Source organism: Anomalospiza imberbis, chromosome 17 (genome assembly GCF_031753505.1).
Source record: "Anomalospiza imberbis isolate Cuckoo-Finch-1a 21T00152 chromosome 17, ASM3175350v1, whole genome shotgun sequence".
In the NCBI taxonomy this organism is placed as follows: domain Eukaryota; kingdom Metazoa; phylum Chordata; class Aves; order Passeriformes; family Viduidae; genus Anomalospiza; species Anomalospiza imberbis.
This window is the reverse complement of record NC_089697.1, coordinates 14,029,632-14,035,713: the sequence shown is the minus strand read 5'-3', so window position 1 is coordinate 14,035,713 and position 6,082 is coordinate 14,029,632. Positions and strand designations below refer to the sequence as shown.

At 46.7% G+C, this 6,082-nt stretch overlaps 1 long non-coding RNA gene across 1 annotated transcript; it reads right to left on the bottom strand.

The window, feature by feature from the left end:
* Positions 1-681: 681 nt before the first annotated feature.
* On the bottom strand, positions 682-5,536 carry LOC137484462 (uncharacterized). Its single transcript, XR_011004882.1, has 2 exons — positions 5,338-5,536; positions 682-1,025 (listed from the first exon to the last, which is right to left on the bottom strand). It is a non-coding gene; the product is annotated as an uncharacterized lncRNA (long non-coding RNA).
* Positions 5,537-6,082: the final 546 nt, after the last annotated feature.

Sequence of the window (6,082 nt, the reverse complement as noted above, 5' to 3'; positions counted from 1 at the left end):
GACCTCAGGGCTTGTTTGAGCAGCACGTCAGCACGCTGCCTTTGGCCCCTCAGGACTGAGCCAGGCTGCTGAACGGCAGCTCTGGAAAAAACAGCTTTGGCACTTTTTCACTCACCAGTTGCTGCTTGGAGCAGAGCAGCAGGGGATGGGCAGTGCCACCTCCCCGGAACACGAGGTCCCAGGCTGTCCCCAGAGACACCACAGCTTCAGTGGGAGCAGGACTGGGGGTCCTGGCACAAAGTCCTCTCTCCTGATTCCATGGGTCCTGTGTAGCTTTGTGTCCATTGAAACCCACCCTTTCTGGCTTCATCAAACACAGAGAGCTGGGAGGATTTGCCCACTGGGAGGGAAATGAAATGTAACTAATATATTCTCTCAGAGAAGTGGTTCCTGAGTTGCAGTGCCTGCTCTCTGCTTGGGCTCTTTGAGAGAAATATCTTGCTCTGAGGCTGGAGCACCCAGAAATCATAAAGACCCAGCACGGGAATGGCATCTGAGAGGAGCTCAGGGACAGCAGCGCCGAGGCCATGTGGGCCAAAGTCCAAGGTGACAGAAGCATACAAGTGTGACAGTCCCTGCAGCAGCACAAAGGCCACTGCCACGAGGTCCCTGGACTCCAGCACCACCTGAGCAGATCCACACCATGTGAGCACAACCAGAAAGGCTCCAGCAGTTGCTGCCTCCTTTTCCTTTTCCTTTTCCTTTTCCTTTTCCTTTTCCTTTTCCTTTTCCTTTTCCTTTTCCTTTTCCTTTTCCTTTTCCTTTTCCTTTTCCTTTTCCTTTTCCTTTTCCTTTTCCTTTTCCTTTTCCTTTTCCTTTTCCTTTTCTTTTCCTTTTCCTTTTCCTTTTCCTTTTCCTTTTCCTTTTCCTCTCCTTCTGTGGCTCACATCCGTGCCCTCCTCTGGGCTTTTCCCGAATGAAAGGCTCTGCTACTGACCTTTGAACAGACCATGTTGAGAATGTCACTGCAGAGCTTCTTAATCTTATGGTGGCGCCTGGATAATGCGGTGATGGGCACTGAAATGCTGAAAAACAGACAGACAGATAGTGAGATAAGATTAGATACAGAAGTAATTTAGTCACTCATCATACAGAGCAGCTGACATAAGTTCATTTGTAAAGCCAACTGCTAAAATTGCTTTAGAAGTCCTTACATTTGAATTCTGTCGAAAGGCAGACCTTTGATCTGAATTGTTTTGGTGGCATGTGCGTTATTTGAATGGAAGCTCACCTGGGCAGGTAGTACCAGACCGGTCATTCCTGGCATTCTCTTCCACAGGGGAACAGTGTCCATGCAAATCCATCCCTTTGGATAGCTTGGGGCAGGCAGATAACTGAGCATCATGGAGCAAACATACACTGAAGGCATGAGCTCCATGCTATGCTGATATGCAGAATGAATCATGGCTAATAAAAGGTTCAAACAACCATATATATGACTAAATGTAACCCCAGAACACTTTTAAATTAGGCATGATCAGAAAATAAAGGCAGAAAAATTAATAGATAAGTGTTATTCCTTCTCTTTTTCATTAATATTTATTAAATCACACTGTGGGGGAAACGGAGGAGGAAGGGAAATAAAACAGACCTGTCCAATTCCCTATTGTTTATACCACTTCTTTATTTCCTGCATTCACTGCAGGGGAAATTATTTACATTTGCATGTTATGTTTTTGTAATTTGGCATTAAAAAATTTCAAAGACACTTCCTAGGGCAGTTTATTTTTGAAGTGGGTTATTTGTTTTCACCCTAGATATGAGGCCACACAGAAGCATTGCCAGCTATGGAAGCGGCAAGGGAGTTAACACGAAGGTGTGCAGTTGGTTGGTCCCTGTGCTCCTCTGAGGGGCATTCCCAGCACTGGCACTGTGCAGTGCTCGGTCCCTCTGAAGAAAAAGCTGCCAAGTGCATGGATTAACCACAGCTAGATCGTTGCAGGTCTTAATTAGTGACTGCTGAACTCTCAGAAGATTCTGTGGTTGAATTAGAATAAGCACTCAGAAAGTTCAAATGTTAATAAGTCTCTTCGGTTATAATGATGGAAGTCACTCTCTGGACCTGGCTCGCTCATCCCATTTTTAGTGTTTCCTGACTGAACCACTGCACAAACAGCAGCTGGCACAGAAAGCAGCTCCCTGCTTTGTGCCCACCCAAAATCAGTGATTGCAGGTGTGAGCAGCAGTCTCCACACAGCTCTCCCACTGCCTTGTACCCTCCTGTGACACTTGACCGGGCTTCAGGGCTGGAAGGCTTGGATTAATCCTACTGAACTGTTAGAATCCTCATTTCCTTACCATTTGGGCAGCTCAGCCTGTTTTTGAAGGCACTTGCCCCTTGCCAGTGACACAGTGTGACAGCCAGACTCCAGTCTGGGCATCTCATTTACGTGCCTGCACGTCGGAGAGACCGAGGTGCAGCTGCCTTGTGAGATGCTGATGTTGTGGTGGCCTGGCCCCACAGCTCCTCCCTCATGGGATTTGTATCCCTTGTGGGATAGATCCCGTGGGTTTTCCTGCACTTGCTGTGTTTTGATGGACTGCAACATGGGAAAGTGCATTCTCTGCACGGAAGTGTCCATGGACAATATTCCTGCAGCCCAGTCCCCTGTGCAGTCAAACCCACAGAGTGCAAAGTGCTGCCAAGCACCCCCGAGCTGCCAGGACCTGTCTGTGACCTACAAGCGTGAGGAGGAGGCCAGTAGCTACAAGAGCTGTACCAATATGCCCAGGGCCTCTGCACAGGAGCAAACACTGGCTTTGTTATGTGTGTATTTGACATCTGCAAAGAGTGGTTCAACTCGAGAATAAATGCAGTAAGGGTGTTTTTCCTGGTGCTCTGCGTGCCAAATATGTGCTAATCAAGCACTAAAGTGTGCTATTGGCTGAGGCAACCATTCAAAAATACGTACTGAAAAGTATTACGTAGTAAAGTAAAAGAACATAATATTAATTTAATTTTCAAAATTGCCAAGCAGCAGGCAGCTCTTGTTTCTTTAGTTTTGGGTTTGGGGTTTTTTTTGAGAATAAGTCACTCATTTCTGCCTAGATTTTGGAACACGGTTTTATATTCCTATTTATTTGAGGAACATTGGCCAAATTACTGGCTGTCAGCTGGGATCTTTATCAGGAAATCTGTAACTGAACATTCCAGGCCAAAACGCACAGAAACCAAAACTGGGAAGAAACTTGCATGGTATGGTGGCAGTTACACTGGAAGCAGTAACTAGGATTAGAAATCCCAATTCCATTAAAAAGCCAAGTTCAGGAGAAGCAGCAGAAACATATTTTTGGAACCTGGAATGTGTGTTTTTGTGTTTGCAGGGGAAAGAGCTCTCCTCCACATAACACTGTGACTTCCAAAGCTTTGAATGAATAACTGTAGCTGATGAATAACACTACCTACAAATAAAATCTTAATTGCAAAACAAAGGAATAATAAAGAAAAGTTAATGCATTTTTGATTTTATTTAAAGCTTAGAAAAGTTTAGGCTGGAGTTTGGGTGAAGGTTTGGTTGCTGCCTTTCCCCCTTTTATCTGAACCAGCTCACTCAGACCTAATCTTCATCATCTAAACCACAGGATTAACACACAAAATAACTTTGGAGCAAGCCAGGTCCAAGCAGGAAGCTGCAAGTACCATCATGTCTTCATGATATTAGCCAGCAGAATAACTGTGGTTTCTTCAGTTTTTTGGTGGTGTGTTTTTCTGGTTGGTTGTTTTTCTGGTTTTGTTTTGGTTTTGTTCTACTTCACTACGTTTATGTTTTCCTTGAAAGGGCCTGGAGTTTTTGTTTCTTTGTGTTGGAAAGGTTCAGATCCCCAGTCTCGCTCCTGGAGGGAATGCTCATTCTCCTGGACAGTCCCAGCTGACCCTCACACCAAAGAGCCCAGGGCTCTCCCTCTGCTGAGCTTCCAGTGCAGACCAAACCCTCCAGCCCGACCACGCCGCTCCTGCCCGTTCAGGGTTAAAGGGAAGCAGCTGCCACTGCATCATGTCAGGGGACTGGTCCTGCTGGTGTGCATCAGGTCTGGAATGTTCCTGACCCGGCTGTCCTGAGAAAAGGAACGCTCCTTTCCTCCTCCGAGGATCCCAGTGGGTTTGAGGTGGGAACTCTGCACTAAGCTGCTCAGATCCCAGCAGCTCTGGGCATGTCCAGACATAAAGCTGCTGGTGCTGGAAGAAATGTTATCCTGAGCAGGGAGTAACCTATGGAATTGTAAGTGCTTAAGTCCTCTTTTGCATCTGGCCCAAACTTGCAAGAGAGGAAGAGCCAAGTGCTCAGAGGCAGCTTCCATTTTATGGCTCTAAATTGTGCAAAAAACTCTGGACTCGAAAACTTTGCACCTGCATTTGTGCTGGAGTGAGGGAGAGCCCCTGCCAGGCATGGAGAGGCTCTGATTCTCTGCCCTTTCTCTGCTCTGTGAATTCAGAGGGGAAGGGAGGCCTCCTGCCAGCAGAATCCAGTCCCCATGTGCATCCCATGCAAAGCTCCGTGGTTGGTACACTGGGTGCTGGTTGGGCAATGGCATGGAGCAGCCTGGTTTCCTTGGAACATTTCCTCTTCATTGTACTGTTCCTTCCCAGCATTTCACAAACCACCACAAAGAAGACGACAAAAAAGAGGGGGGAAAAAACCTTCTCAAAATGAATTGTGTGTCCCTTCCCTCGCTATCCCAACAGCCTTGGCAGGCTCATAGGAGCCAGGCAGAGCTGGTCTCTGCTGGCTGGTACTCTTTGCACAATTTGATGATAATCTGGGGGAGTTTGCACCACGGAGTGGTAAAAGCACAAGGAGGGAATACTTAGCCTCCATTCCTAGTTCTGCATCAAGACCTGTTTGTTTTGGGATGACACGTTTTGGTTGTCCCATTGGCACGAACCTTGTTTTATCAATTTGCTGCTTGTGTTATTTCCAGGGCTTTTGAGGCGCAAATCAAAACAATAGCAAAACATCCTGATTCATCTGCAAAACAGATTACAAACCTAAGAACTGTGATCTCCCTGCTCTGAGTCAAAGGCTACTAAAGACAATGCAAAGACATCCTCTGACTCCTGTGTGCTTTAGATTGCAGTGCAGTCCTTGATCAGATGGAAAAGAGAAGGATGGCCAGTAGAAATCAAGGGAGAGGTGGAAGGACTACAAGGGATATTAATGGGAATTAAAAGACACTCTCAGGGGATGCTGGAAGCAAGGCTTCTGTCAAGGCTTGGCTTGAACACACAAATTTAGGGACTCAGCTTTTGCAGCTTCTTGGCTCATCCCTGGAAGAAGCAGCTTCCTGTCCTAACCTCTTAATGGGAGTTCAGTTTGTCATTCACAGTACTTTTCATACCTGAAAGAACAACTCAGTTCTGCTTTCATGGCAGAATTCCCAGTGATTTCATTGTGAGCACAGCTCACATCCTCTTATCCTCTGCTCTTCAGTCCTTTTCCCATCTTCCCATGCTGTGAGGCTTGACTGGTCCCCTCCCCTCTCCTGCTCGTTCTTGGGATCTATTGCTTTGCCACAGGTGCTAACTCCATCTAAAGATCATATTTGATTCTGTAGCAACCAAAAGAGTAAAAAGGGGAAATTAATTCAAACAGTGTCTTCTGCACCCGTTCAGCACCTCTCCTGCCTGCAGTGACAGTGTGTTCCCTCCAGGCCTCCCCATCAGCTTCACATCAGGTTCAGCTGTTCCCAGACGGGTTATAGGGGACAGGGCCCCTGGACTGTCCTGCCTGCCACACTTCCACAAGCAGGCTGCCAATGGAGCATGTGAACAGCCCAGAGCACCATACGAAAATGAAGAAAAGGATGAACCAAAACCGTATGGCTGTTCTTGAGAGTGAAATCCCAGGACTGCACTTCTCTGCACTGCTGTTTCAGCAGTGCAGGTTCCAAAGCAGCCCTGGCTTTAGGGCTCCGAGTACCCGGGGTTGGTACCTACAGCTGCCCTCTCTGCCTCTCAACATCCCCTTTTTTTGCTTCCACATTGCTTCCAAACAATGTCAGGCTGTGCATAAAACCTGGAAAGTTTATCTAAAATCAGATTTTTCTGAAGTTATTCCAAGACTTTTATCAAAATAAACCCTGC